Below are 15,989 nucleotides of genomic sequence, written 5' to 3'. Positions count from 1 at the left end.
TGGCCCCCCAAAGTGCTGGGATTACAGGCATAAGCCACCACATCTGGCCAATAAAAATAAAGTTTTACACTGTCAAATAAGACGAGCCTAAGAAGATGTGACAACGAAATATCATTTGGTATCCTGGATGAGATCATGGAATAAAAAATAGACATTAAGTAGAAACAAATTAAGTATGGACTTTAATAATAATGTATCACTATTGGTTCATTAATTGTGATAAATATATCATACTCAAATATAATGTTGGTAGTAGAGGAAATTGGTTGAGGTATATAGGAACCCTGTACTATTTTCACAATTTTTCTATAAATCTAAAACTGTTCCAAAATTAAAAGTTTGTTTAAAAACTAAAGTCTTATTCAAAACCTAAAAAACTAAACTTTATCTAAAATGAAGCAAACATTGAAAATCAAGTAAAAATACAATCTTATTTTAAAAACAAAGTGGATCGATGGTATCACTGAGTAGCTTTTGTGTTTATGTACGAATTGTTCCAGTCGATGAAAAGCCCTTTCTGATTTGGGGTAGAGTTTTGTTCAGCAAGCATTTTCATCATAAGATGAATAATTGGGTCATTGATCCTGATCTTGGAGCATAAATGATGCATACTTCAGATTTTTAAAAATATCAAAATTAGGGTAATACATGAGCAAAGCAGCATTATTCAGTAATTTCCAGAATGCCAAACCCTCTTATTGCAGTCACTGTTTAGACCTCATTTCTCCCGGGAAACATGACAAGGGAAAGGGAGGGACCATTTCCTACAGCTGATGTGGCAGCCAAGAGGCCAAGCTGGGGATAGCTGTTGGGCAACACGCTTGACCCTCAACTAGTCAAGGCTCTTGTTTGTCTCAGTGACAAAACCACTCAAACTAGCTTAGACGTCAAGAGAATGTACTGGAAAACACTGGGCTATCTGAGAGAACTAACATAGAGATAGCAGTGGTGCAGTGGGTTTCCAGGATAACCAATAATACCAGCACCCTCAGACTCTGTCTGTCTCCCGTAGTCACGGACAGTCTCATAGCATCCTGAAAAGGAATCGGCTCATGATCCATCCAGTTCCAAGTGTAGAGACCCCACATAGAGATTCTGGTAGGCACACTGGAGCAGTCAACTCTGGTTAACCCAGTGTGTATGGACATGGCCACGGGGACTCACCCAGGTGTACCCAGGGCTGTTCGCAGAGAGAGGAAGTTTATAAGATCTGGGCAGCCATCCCATTTTCTTTCTTAGAAGAAAACCGTACGCCTGTCTAGGTGTAAACTATAGGAGGCAGAGTGCTCCTCAGATTTGCTGCTTAGGAGGATCCAGGCTCTGAGCAGTTAGAGAGAGAATGAGAAGCCATTCATGTCACCTTCTCCTTCTTTTCACTTGCTGTGGGCCCAATCCAAATCCTCATCCCATGAGCTTTTTCCCCAGCTTCTCACTTCCAGGTCCTAGTCCTTGTCCTTGTCCCCAAACCACATGCTACTGTCTGTGCAGAGTGATTTTGTTGATCTGATTTCAGTCGAGTGGCCCAAGGGGGGGCATCTATCGACCCACTCAATCTCATCCCTTGGAGAACATCCAGCGTGAGCATGAGCGAGAGACAGCAGTGCTCCTCTGAGGGGCTAAGTGTGTCTGACTCAGGACTGAGTGGCAGACACGTTTCCTACCGCATGGCCTGGAAACCCAGGGCAGCTAGCTGGCATTGAGAGCAGAGAAAAAAGAGAAAGGCACCAAGAGGGGAACAAGAAAGGAGACAAGAAGCCCAGTGGAGCTTGACTTCTGGTTAAAGCTTGTGTACAAGGCCCAGTCATCATCCTCTGGGTCCTGTGAGGTAACCCCGTATCCTCCCAATAAATCTTTCTGCTCAAGCCAGCTGGAGTTGCTTTCTGTTATTTGAAACCAAGAGAACTCTGTTGTAAGCACTGAGCCAAGGACAGTCTTGGGCAACATTAACATTTACTAGGACAGCGGAGAAAAGTCTTCTAACGAGACTAAGAAGAAGCAGTTGAAGGTGGAAGCAGAAGCTGTTGCCCATTCTCTCTCTGATTCCCCTGCCCCCACTTGCCCTCTCCCTGTTACCCAGCTCCGTCTTCCCTGTGGCAGCAGCTCTCAAAGAGGTCACCAGTGAGGTGCTAATGAATGGCCAAACCCACCAGCCCTTCTCAAGCCTCATCGCGTTTGTCCTTTCTCCTGATTCTGCCCTGACAGCTGCACCTTTGAAATCCTTCCCTTCTAGTTTCCGTGACATGGGTCTCTCCTGGTATTTCTGTGCCCATTTTTTTTTTTCCTTCTGTCTTTTCCTGCTTCCTCTCCTACAACCATCCCGTAAGTATTAGCATTTTCCAAGGCCCTGTATTTGGCCGATCTTCTTGATCCACACATTCTCCGAGGATGAGTTCATCACCACCAAGATTTCAGCTATCATCTTTATGGGTATGACTCTACAAACAAATCTTTATCTTGACCTCGTCTCAACTCCAGACCTGTGTTTTCATTTGCCTATCGGACTGCCATGCACACTCATTGAATTAAAATCAGACTCATTGTTCCCTCATTTTCAAAACCGTTTTCCCATTCTGTGTTTCTATTTCTTTTTCCTGGCCACTGCCCGGTCCCCCACCCAGAGCTGTCATCCAAGCCAGCTGCCACGGAATTCTTTTCAAGTCTCCCCCATCTTCCTTAGCTCCTCATCCACACACTTGCCGAATCCTTTTGAGCCTGGCTCAGTAAGCCCTTCACAGCATTCTCTTCCATTCCCTCCTGATCATTCTGCCCTTGTCCTTATTCCCGCTTCAATCCTTCTACCCAGCCATTTGTTCTTCTACTCATTCCTATAAAGATGAGTAAAAGATGTGTGAGCAGGAAGCAAACCCTACTGTCAACAAATTTTAGTCTAGCATATCAGTTATCTTCCCAAAGCACAGACAAGATTACTTTGTCTCTGCTCACAAGCTTTCAGTGCCCATCTTTTCTATTGGATAATAGCTAAACCTGTAATATGCCATTTAAAGCCCTCCATAATTGGGTAGCAATTTATATTTCAGTCCCATTGTTCACAACTACCTCTACCATACCACCCCACAGCTAGGTAAACTCACACGCACAGTCCCTTCTCCTAAATACACCAAAAACAAGACATCTTTGCCCAAAATAGAAGAGTAACAAATACTCTTGGAATTAATATCTGACAAGATAATAGGAAAATGCAACCATAATAAAAGTCATTTTGAAAAACATCCAGGACCATCTTCATCATAATGAGTATTTTTCCCTTTATCATGTTGGGAAGGGGGACTAGTTCTGCTAGGTATTTTGTATTTTGGTTTTATTTTTTTAATTATCAAGATAGCTTATTAGTCATCCTATTTTCCTCATTATATAAATGAGGAAACAGTTCTGGGAAGTCTAAGTAACTTGATTCAGGCTAAGTGATGGTGATGGGGGAAGAGCATTGGGGTGGTCATTCAAACATGTCAGCCTGATCAAAAACATTTACCTTTCCTACAATGCTACATTATTACCTCCAGCGGGAAAATAATCGATGACATTGATTCATATTCTATGGTCATACTTCATTTTCAACCTAAAATGAATTTACCCAGATTCACTGGACAATCCAAGTCAAGTCTCTAGCACATAGTATGTACTGAAATTTAATTTCCAGGCTGGGGGCAGTGGCTCACACCTGTAATCCCAGCACTTTGGGAGGCTGAGGTGGGTGGATCACCAGAGGTCAGGAGTTAGAGACAAGTTTGGCCAACATGATGAAACCTCATCTCTATTAAAAATATAAAAATTAGCCAGGCATGGTGGTGCATGCCTGTAATCCCAGCTACTCAGGAGGCTGAGGCAAGAGAATCACTTGAACCAGGAAACGGAGATTGCAGGTGAGCCAAGATCGCACCACTGCACTCCAGTCTGAGCGACAGAGCGAGACTCCGTCTCAAAAAAAAAATTTTTTTCCCCCATCTTCTGCATCATCAAACTTAACCAAAATTACTTTGGGTTATGAAACCTACTTTCAAAAGACAAAGATTAAAATGTGCTGCAAGATCTAAAGGCAGTATTCAAAGAGGAGTTTCAGAAATGCTGTGAACAATTGAAGCATCTTTGAAACAGGTGTGCATTCCCACTGGACACTGCTCATTTATGTATATAAATTCTAAACAGTGTATACCAAATACTTGGTATTCACACCTCACTTACAGAATTGTAATTCAGGATTAATAAAAATGAACTGTTGGCTACTTTCCTTTTTGTAGCTTATAACTTTTGAGAAATTTGTTTGGAACTGCAGAACTAGGCAGTTAAAAAATTCATGTACACACGCAAATTGAAATTCAATGACATTAGGAATAGCAGCTCACAAAGTAACCTTTCTTCCAAAACAGACTTAAAGTGGATTGGCCACATGGATTGAAAAGTAGCTTAAAACAATTTAACATAATAAAATACAGAGTGTCCAATCGAAATATTTATTGGATTATTAAGCTGATGAAATGCTCAGAAATGTGAATAAAAAAGAAATTATTCTAACTTCGGAGAAAATGCAGATTAATTTATGTGAAAACATAGACTGAAATCCAAATACACTCCCTATTTTGTGCTTTACTGATCCTTGAAAACAAATTTCAGCAGAGAGCAAAACAGTAGAGTTGGGTAAAATATGTTACTTCAGAAGGAGCAATTCCAATAAAAATGAATGTATAGAAAAAACTTTTGACCAAGGGGCTAGAAATATATTGCATGTATTGTCATATATTGTCATATATTGTCATATATTGCAACAGTCATTTCAAGGTAGAAGTCAGGTTTGAACATCTTTTTAATTTTAAATAAGGAAGCCAAGTTTAATTTTAAATAACTTTTCTAAGGTCAAATGTGTCAGAGATAATGCTTGAATCCATTTCCTTACCAAACTTTCATCATTGCTCCTTGTCTCGGATGGCCCATGGGATAGGGTTTGTTCATTTCTTTCTTTTTTTCCTTCCTTGTTCCCTTTCTTCTTTCCTTCCTTATTTCCTAGAATTGCATACATTGGACCATCTAAGGTTCATTCAATCTGACCTGCTCCTTGGCTGATATCTAAACTTCTGTGAACAATTTTTTCTCCCTTACTACACACTGAACCCTAAATTCCAGAACACTTTATTTCTTTCATCAAACATAGCACTCTCTTGGCCATTATTTCTTCAAATACTCCATTTACCACATTCTTGAAGAGAATGATCTTCTCAGACTCCGGTTGTACATATTTTATATCAGTAATATTATCTGACACATCTTTCACTCTCTGTTCTTCTCCACCACCTCTTCATGCTCTTCCTCCTCCTCCTCCTTTCTCTCCCTGTTTCAGTTGCACAGTTTCTACTCTCATTTGTTTCTAGGGGCAGTGTAAAATGGTACAGACACTTTGGAAGACAGTTCGGCAGTTTCTTACAAAGCTAAACATAATCTTACCACGTGATCCAGCAATCAAGCTCCTAGGTATTTACCCAACCGATTAGAAAATTCCGTCCACACAAAAACTTGCATATGAATGTTTGTAGCGGCTTTCTTCCTCATCACCAAAAACTGCAAGCAACCAAGATATGTTCTTGAGAGGTGATATCTGACCAATCCTGACCAATCCTCCTCAAAGCTGTCCAGGCCATCAAAACCAAAGAAAGCCTAAGAAACTCCGAGAGGACCTTCTGGAGCCATCGTGACTAAATGTAATGTAATAGGGTAGATGGGTTCTAGAACAGGCAAAGGGCATTATGGGAAACCCAGGAAATCTGAATAAAGTATGAACTTTAATAATGTACCAATATTGGCTCATTAATTGTAGCAAATGTATCATATGTATACAGTGTTCATAATAGGGAAAACTGACTGTGTGGTATATAGTAATTTCTATACAATCTTAATTTTTCTGCAAACCTAAAACTGTTCTAAAATTAAAAATTTTGCTTTTTAAAAAATTCAGATCTGGCCGGGGGTGGTCTCACACACGTAATTCCAGCACTTGGGGAGGCCGAGGCAGGTGGATCACCTGAGGTAAGGTGTTCAAGATCAGCCTGACCAACATGGAGAAACCCTGTCTCTACTGAAAATACAAAAAATTAGCCTGGCGTGGTGGCAAATTCCTGTAATTCCAGCTACTCAGGAGGCTGAGGTAGGAGAATCACTTGAACCCGGGAGGTGGAGGTTGCAATGAGCTGAGATTGTTCCATTGCACTCCAGCCTGGGTAACGAGTAAAACTCTGTCTCAAAAAAAAATAATCGGATCTTACTTTATGGTGGAATTTCTATCCCTTCCCACTATTTAAATTTATAATAAAAGTTTAAGATGTTAATTAAAAATATGCAAAAAGGGGAACATAATTTTTCAGAGTAACGTTACGGCATACTTAGCAAAAATCCTATGTACGTACCTACAGCATGTTCATAGCACCCTCTGTCTGCACCCTCACCGATGGCTTCCCTAATGGGGTCAGGCCTTTGCTGTAGGAAACTGTGTTCACGGCCTCTTCTATGACTTGGATTGGTTTCTGACAAAGAAGAGACCTCATATAGTTTAAAATATTTTTGAATTGCATTTTGAAAACATTCAAAAAAAAAAAAAGAAAGTCTCCAGTTTTCTATTATACTGCTTTCAATATACATTTCAAGGAAAGAAATCCCTTAGTTTTGGACCTTTCTACTTCCTTTGAATTTGGTAATTTCTCACAGTGCTGAGAAAGCTGTAAGATGCCATCCGCCTATAAGGTGTAGTTCCTATATTCGCCCTGCGGCATGTCTCTAAAGGCCTGCTAATGAGTGGCACGCACCTGCATACCTGGAGGAGCCCTCCCCTGCTCTCTCTGCAGTCCTGGTGGTTTGGCCTCAGCTTGGCACTGAATCATAGCCTTGGAAAACCAGCATGGTCATCGTAAGGTTACTTAGGGACTAGTTTGATTTTACAAAGTTCATGTTTTCTACATTAAAGTTATAATGGTTAACAAAGCTAACTCTTCTTTAAGCTTTTACTTTATAGACAGATCCTATTCTTCTATCTATAAATTCAGAAAATTAATGAATCACTCTAAGGTGGCTTTCAGAATTCTGTTACATTTCCATACATTTTACCTGCATATAAAATATATATTCAGGGCTGGGCAAGGTGGCTCATGCCTGTTAATCCCAGCACTTTGGGAGGCCGAGGCGGGTGGATCACCTGAGGTCGGGAGTTTGAGACCAGCCTGATCAACATGGAGAAACCCCGTCTCTACTAAAAATACAAAATTGGCCGGGTGTAGTGGCGCATGCCTGTAATCCCAGCTACTCAGGAGGCTGAGACAGGAGAATCGCTTGAACTCAGGAGGCGGAGGTTGCAGTGAGCCAAGATTGTGCCGCTGTACTCCAGCCTGGGTAACGAGCAAAACTCTGTCTCAAATATCTATATATATTCAGCTATCTTTCTGTATTAGTCAGGGTTCTCTAGAGGAACAGACCTAATAGGATATATGTATATACGAAAGGGAGTTTATTAAGGAGAATTGATTCACATCATCAAGTCCCACAATAGGCTGTCTGCAAGTTAAAGAGCAAGGGAGCTGGTAGTGGCTCAGTCCAAATCTGGAAACCTCAACAGTAGGGAAGCCAACAGTGCAGCCTTCAGTTTGTGGCCGAAGGCTCTAGGGCCACTGGTGTAAAAGCTGAAGAACTTGGAGTCTGACATTCCAAGGAGGGCAGGAAACATCCAGCATGAGAGAAAGATGAAGGCCAGAAGACTCAGCAAGTCAGCTTCCCCCACCTTCTCCTGACCGCATTATTCCAGCCGCACTGGCAGTTGATTGGATGGCGCTCACCACATTGAGGGGGGGCCTGCCTCTCCCAGTCACTGACTCAAATGTTAATCTCCTTTGGCAACACCCTCACAGACACACCCAGGAACAAGATTTTGCATACTTCAATCAAGTAGACACTTAACCATCCCACTTTCTTTGATTGATCTTTTTAGGAATTTATCAATTTTATTAACCTTTTCAAAACGCCAACTTGTGGTCTTGTTGCTTTTCTTTACTGTTTGTTTTCTGTTTCATTATTTCTGTGCTTAATTATTATTATTTCCCTTCTTTTTTGTGCTTTGTTTTTTAGCACTTCAGAAATTAAGATCATAGACTCCCAGCGTTTTTCTAATATATGTGTATATATATATATATATATATATATATATATGGCTATAAATTTCCTGTGAGCACTGCTTTAGCTCCATCTCACTAGCTTTTATACACTTTATCTTCATTATAATTCTTGCAAAAATATTTTCTAATTTTTGTTATGATTGTTTCTTTGACACATGCACTGTTCGGAAATGAAATGTTGAATTTTCAAAAATTGTGGGTTTTCTAGTTTTCTTTGGTGATTTCTAGCTAGTTTCGTTGCGGCCAGAAGACTTATTCTGAATCTTTTCAAATCTTTCCAACAATTCTCTTTTAAGGCCTTGGGTTCTCCAGTGAACAAAGATATCTTCCCATGTATTTCAACAGGTTTTTAAGAATAGTAAATTAAAGTCTGTAATCTATTGTCTTTGTTCTCTTGAATGTTCCAACACTATATGTAAATTTGGATTTCAACTTAAAATCATAAATCTAAACGAACTTGTATTTTAAATTGGAGTCACCAAGCGAATCTGTTCATCAGTCTGAAGCTGTGCTGTCCAATGCAGTAGCCAATAGCACGTCATTATTTAATTTTAATTTTTAACAAAATTCAATAAAACTCAAAATTTAGTTCACCACTGAACAGCCATATCCAGTAGTTATACTTCAAGTGTCCAATAGCTGCAGGTGGTTAGTGGATGCCACACTGACCGAGTATTTCCCCAGCTTCCCTGGGGACCAGTGTCCTTAGTGCTTGGCACAATGCCTGATAAATGACAGATCTTGGTACATTAATGAATTAAAGGGAAATTTCTCTGCAAGAGGGTGCAGTATGGAGCTAAGAATCGGAGAACCAGAATTCTGTGCTCCACTCAATTCCTAGCTCTTGTACTCTTTGGCACTCAACAACTTTTCTTGGGCTTCAATTTCCTCTTCTTCGTCAATTTTAGTGAAGAGGTTGACTTGGATAGGATTGCTCATTGCCTATTTGTCTGAGTCCATTTGGGTTGCTATACCAAAAATACCTTCGGCTGGATGGCTTACACAATAAACATTTATTACAATTCCGGAGGCTGGAGAGTCCAAAGTTAAGACACTAGCAGATTGGGTGTCTGGGTAGGGGCTGCTTCCAGGTTAATAGACAGGCTTCTTCTCACTGTGTCTTCACATGTGAGAAGGGGTGAGAGCTCTCTCTGGGGTCCCTTTCATAATGTCCCTGCTCTCATTCATGAGGACTCCATCTTCATGACTTAATTACCTCCTAAAGGCCTTACTTCCTAATGCCATCACACTGGGGGTTAGAATTTCAACATACCAATTTGGGGGAGACACAAATATTTGATCCATTGCACCATTATACATGAATTAGCATTATATGAGCAGAGAGTGTCATGGCCAGGGAAGCTGGGAGAATACTTGGTCAAAGATGATAAATGGGTATTTTTAAATATAGTGGTTCACAGAACTTTTGAAATGCTGAAGTCCATTATGGCATTTCAAGAACTGGGTAGAATGTGCAGAGTTTCAGACTTATGTGATGAACCATGGAACCACATTGCACGTGGGTCCCGGTGTATGTGTGTGTATGTAGACAGTGCCATCATAGAGAACTGATGTTCCACAGATCGTGTCTTGGGAAATTGTTCACTAGCTGACCCCTGCAGAATCTTCCAGTTCTGGATTTTTATGAGGATACCTTCCAGAGTCTTACAGTCCCTGTGCCTGACTTGGACAGCGCCACCACTGAGAACTCACAGAGTCATACACTTCACCTTCCAGTCCATCAGCCCCTGCTTCCTCATCTCCCTTCCACTCCCTGCCCCACCCAAAAGAAGACACTAGAGCAGCTCTGTGTAGGGCTGGGATGCATGCACATTCACCTTTGACCTCCGATAGGGAAGCAAAATCGATGCTAATCTGAAAGAGAAGCTGCTCGGAAAATCAAAGTGTAACAGAGGGAGAATGATTTTATTTTAATTCAAATTGATTTTTTCTGTTCTACCACATATACAAGGCTTTCATACATATGAATTTCTTAAAGCAGCAACAGATTAATAATGTTATGTTAATAACAAAGCAATAACAAGATATTTTACAGAGTTCATATTCCATATATTATTAATGAAGACCTTTTGTGTTTTGGTGGGTCTGATACTTTATAACATGGGTGCCAAATAGATTTTAAAATGTTTTCGCCTTCTCAGTAAAAAGATCCCAAATTAGGCTACGTGACTAGAGAATATTTGCAACAGGTAATCGGAATGGCCATGAGGCACTGTGGGATAGGAGGTACTGATTTTATTTTAATCAGAGATGCCAGGAATAGCAACATTCTTATGGCTAAAGAACAAAACAATCGTGTCAGCTGCTTTGGGGATAAAAAGCAGGAAAAACAGGGTTTCCTTATGCTGTGCTAAGTTGCCACATGCACTGGAATTTATCAACCAATGTTTAGGCCGGGCATGGTGGCTCATGCCTATAATCCCAGCACTTTGGGTGGCCGAGGTGGGTGGATCACCTGAGGTCAAGAGTTCAAGACCAGCCTGGCCAACATGGTGAAACCCCGTCTCTACTAAAAATACAAAAAATTAACCGGGCATGATGGTGGGCGCCTGTAGTCACAGCTACTCAGGAGGCTGAGGCAAGAGAATCACTTGAACCTGGGAGGCGGAGTTGCAGTGAGCTGAGATAGTGCCACCGCACTCCAGACTAGGCGACAGAGTGAGACTCTATCAAAAAAAAAAAAAAAAAAAAAAAAGAAAGCAATGTTTAGGGGTCCCCAGCCCCTGGGGCCGATACCAGTCCATGGCCTGTTAGGAACCAGGGCACACAGCAGGAGGTGAGCAGTGGGCAAACAGACATCACCACCTGAGCTCCCGCTGCTGTCAGATCAGCAGCACATTAGATTCTCATAGGAGCATGAACACTATTGTGAACCGCAGGTGCAGAGGGAGCTAGCTTGTGTGCTCCTTAAGAGAATCTATTGCCTGATTATCTGAGATGGAACAGTTTCATCCCAAGACCATCCCTCCATCTCATCTGTGGAAAAATTTTCTTCCATGAAACCAATCCCTGATGTCAAAAAGTTGGGGATTTCTGGTTTATTGTATACCTGCCATTGGTCAACACTGTTCTCAGCATTTTGCATGCATTCAGTACTTTGCATGTATTATACAATTTAATTCCTTTTTTTTTTTTTTGAGAGATTGAGTTTCACTCTGTCACCCAGGCTGGAGTTTAATGGCACAATCTCAGCTCATTGCAACCTCTCCCTCCCAGGTTCAAGCGACACTTGTGCCTCAGCCTCCCGAGTAGCTGGGACCACAGAGGGATGCCAACATGCCTGGCTAACTTTTGTATTTTCAGATGGGGTTTTGGCATGTTGCCCAGCCTGGTCTTGAACTCCTGACCTCAAGTCATCAGCCCGCCTCAGCCACCCAAAATGCATCGCACCCAGCCATAGCAGTTAATTCTTGTGGCAACTGTAAGAGAGAGACACAGTCTTGATTCTCAGGAGGAAGGATGAGAACTGCTAATGGCAAGTGGGAGACCTGGTGCTTTGAATTTGGACAATCGGGCCCAGAGTCCATTCTCAGACCCTCAACACTGAGGCTGGAGACCCCTGGCTTTTCAGGTGTGAGCTCTAGGTTTGGGGAGGCACACAGATCTAGAGGAGCTTCAAGTGTTTCCAGTAGCAGAACCAGTGGCCTGTGTCTCGGATCCCTGTGGGTCCCATCAGTGCCCGCCCCCCCACTGGCAGGAAGACGTGGGTGTGGATGGAACAGTCTAGACACATTTCCCAGGTACAGTGTGACTCTTTATTAGGGACAGCTACCAACACACACTCGTCTAAGAGACTACTTTGTTCTTCACGAAGCCAATGTCACCAGAAGACTGGAGACTTGTAAACAATTACACCCACACACACCCCCCTCCCCTCCTCCCTACACACCCACATACGTCCTCCATCCCAGCTGTCCGCTCTGCACTGCCCTCCATTTTGGGGGTCTTCTCTGCACCTCCCACCGTTTCTCACAGGAGGCCTCCTTTACTGGTGGCATTTGGCTTATGCTTCATTAGACTTTGTCCAAAGAGCTCAGGCTGCAGGCTCACCTTCTCAGGATGCCCAGTCACGTGCTCAGGTGAGCAAGATGCATCCATTTCATCCCATCTCAGATCAATAAGAGGAGGGGCTGTGTAACGCGAGAATTCCAAGACCCCAGCAGTAATGTAGCACTATCTGGCTTCTTCCCCACCACCATTAGGCTTTGCCAGACACATCAAAAGTTTGAAAAGCAAAACAGCATTTTTTTCCAACCATCCGATTTCGAAAATGGAAGAATGGATATAAAATCAACTTCACCAGTGCCTTTTCCATACAGATACTACGTTCAATGTAGCTGTAATGTAAATATTAATGATATTTCAGTTTTCGTGTTAAGGTTTGTTTGTTTCTTTGCAGCAGCAGTCAGGAGAGTGACTAAACGCTTATTCATTTGCAGGGTTTTTCTTTTGGAAATGAACATGCTGGCACAATTTTAATTGGGTTTTAGTTGTTGTTGTTTTAATTCTCACAGTGATGGCTTGGCTATGTCTTTTGGGACTGCGGAGGGAAACTGGCATCTGGTGTTTGAGGATTCTGGGGATTTGCACCATATTTATGTGTAATAACTATACAGTAAATAAACAGAATGAATAATTAAGTGAATAATGAGTTTCTCAGAAAAGAAGGTTCCTCTGAAGACTTTGATAGAAATTCTCGTGTATGTGTTCCATCCTCCCTCCTGCCTGGTGATTCTGCAGTGTTCTCACAGTGTCATTGCCCCCATGGAAACCAGCAAGGACATTTTCCAAGCCAAAGTCAAGCGTGCCATAAATCGACCCGGCTAGATACAAATAAGGACGTTTCTCTCACTTTCGTATTTTCTTCCACTTGCAAGGATGTTGGACTTATATTTGTTAGAATGATCTTTTTTAACCCTAGAGAGAGAGATTTGCCTCTTTAAAAATAAAATCCATGAGATTAAATTTCATTAAATAGTATTTCTCTGAGGGACTAAAGACTTGAAATTCCAGGAATTGGTTGTATCTGGTGAAATTACATAAATGCATACTAATACCCATATTACTCAATACAAGGTGCCCTTGCTTCCAGATGCAAGCCAGGACTAAAGTGAATTTCCCAGAGGTCAAACCCCTAATATCGGTAATTATCAGTTCTCTCGTGTGTGTATGTGTTCATCAATTCACTCATACGTTTTTACTTGTCCATTCATTCATTCAGTGACTATTCACTCATGTGGTTTTTGTTTTTGTTTTGTTCTGTTTTTCGAAACAAGAGTCTCGCTCTGTCACCCAGGCTGGAGTGCAGTGGCAGAATCTTGGCTCTTGGCAACCTCTGCCTCCCCAGTTCAAGTGATTCTCGTGCCTCAGCCTTCCGAGTGGCTGGGACTACAGGCACGTGCCAGCATGCCTAGCTAATTTTTGTATTTCATTTTAATAAAAATGGAGTTTCACCAAGTTGGCCAGGCTGACCTCGAACAGCTGGTCTCAAGCAATCTGCCCACTGTCACCTCCCAACGTGCTGGGATTACAGTGTGAGCCCCTGCACCCCACCCACACACACATTTTAATTTGTCCATTCATTCATTCAGTGAGACAGACCAAAGCAGGAAGCAATTATTCACTGAGCACCCACTACATGCCAGGCACCTTGCCAGGCTCTGGGGACAGCTGACTGAGCAAAACAAGACCCAGTTCCTGTCCTCACAGAGCTGGCATTCTTACCAAGATGACAATAAGATAATAAAGCAGATTACAATTGTGACCGGCTCTGTGGAAGAGAGTATTTCAGTCCCCTTGGGCAGGCTGAGTGGCTTAGACACAGAGACTTATTTTCTTACCTAGAAGAGAAGGAGCCTAGAACAGCCTAGAAGACTAAGATCATGGAGCAGGTAGGGCTGGTGTCTCCTGGGGCTCTCTCGTTGGCCGTCAGATGACTGCCTTCTTGTGGCGCCCTCATGTGGCCTTTCCTCTCTGTGCACCCATCCCTAGGGTCTCTTATTGAGTCCACATGTCCTCTTCTTATCAAGACACATGCACATGCATGTTCACTGTGGCGCCGTTTACAATAGCAAAGACCTGGAACCAACCCAAATTCCCATCGATGATAGACTGGACAAGGAAAATGTGGCACATACACACCATGGAATACTATGCAGCCATAAAAAACGATGAGTTCATGTCCTTTGTAGGGACATGGATGAATCTAGAAACCATCATTCTCAGCAAACTGACACAAGAACAGAAAATCAAACACCACATGTTCTCACTCATAGGCAGGTGTTGAAAAATGAGAACACATGGACACAGGGAGGGGAGCGTTACACACTGGGGTCTGTTGTAGGGGGGATAGGAGAGGGACATCAGGGGGTGGGGAGGTTGGGGTGGAATAACATGGGGAGACATGCCATATATAGGTGACGGGGGGATGGAGGCAGCAAACCACACTGCCATGTATGTACCTATGCAACAATCCTGTATGATCTGCACATGTACCCCAGAACCTAAAGTACAGAAAAAAAAAAAAAAAAGACACTACTTATTGGATTAGGGCTCACCTTAGCTGACTCATTTCACATTAGTTGTCTCTTTAAAGGCCTTATCTCCAAATACAACCATATTCTGAGGTTCTGGGGATGAGGACTTCAACATACGGATTTGGGGGAAACCTAATTCAGCCCATAACGGAGAGGTAGCTGGACAGAGATTGTAATGGGGACAGCTCAGATAACCAAGCAGGGATGTAGGTAGGCTTCCCTATTTAGCAGGGACCTACAGGATGAGTAAGAGCAAATTAAACAAAGAATAGAAAAAGGACATTCCAGGAAGAGGTGAGAGCACGTGCCACAGCCCTACGGCAGGAGGGGCGGGCAGGTGAGAGACACCAAAGCAAGAGGCCACGGCGGCTGAGATTCTGAGGCAGAGAGTGGAGCCTGGGACAGAGCTGACTTTCCAGGTGGGGAACAGGCCTTGCCCAGCCTCATAGACCATACTAAGGAGTTTTGTCTTTTTCCAAGAGCACTGAAAGACCATTGAAGGTTCTAAGTGAGGGGAGAGGTGGAAATATCAGTCTGCCTGAAGGCTGGAGAGCAGGCACGTGGGGATCTGGAGGACGTTCTGCAGAGCATCAGATACAGGAAAATGCTGCAGACATCCAAGCAGGAAGTGAAAATGGCTTGGATTCAGGAGGTGGGACAGGATTAGAAAGAAGCGAGTGGACTCGGTAGATCTATGAGGGGCAACTGATTTGATATGGGGGGGCACCAGGAGACAAGAGCTGGCTACTGGTGAGGTATGGTGGGTGCTGGCGAGGAGGGCGATGTCCAGTTATCTCCTGGACTTCTGACTTCCATAACTGGGTACATAAGGTCAGTGGGGTCGAGAACTCCAGGATAGGCCCTCATTTGCATTGAGTTTTAGTTATATTTACATCAGTAGACACTAGTGGCCACTCGCCCCCCCCAACCTTTTTTTTTTTTTTTTGAGCTGAGTCTCACTCTGTCACCCAGGCTAAAGTGCAATGACTTGATCTCTACTCGCTGCAACCTCCAACTCCCAGGTTCAAGTGATGCTCCTGCCTCAGCCTCCCAAGGAACTGGGACTATAGGTGCCCACCACCATGCCTGGCTAATTTTTTTTGGTATGTATTTTTAGTAGAAACAGGGTTTTACCATATTGGCCAGGCTGGTCTTGAACTCCTGACCTTGTGATCCACCTACCTCGGCCTCCCGAAGTGCTGGAATTATAGGCATGACCACTGCACCCAGCCATCTTTCACAGACTCTTATAACACCCTGTACGTTTCCT

The sequence above is a fragment of the Cebus imitator genome, unplaced genomic scaffold, assembly GCF_001604975.1.
Source record: "Cebus imitator isolate Cc_AM_T3 unplaced genomic scaffold, Cebus_imitator-1.0 Scaffold34, whole genome shotgun sequence".
Classification (NCBI taxonomy): domain Eukaryota; kingdom Metazoa; phylum Chordata; class Mammalia; order Primates; family Cebidae; genus Cebus; species Cebus imitator.
The sequence above is the reverse complement of the archived record's forward strand: the minus strand, read 5'-3'. Positions refer to the sequence as shown.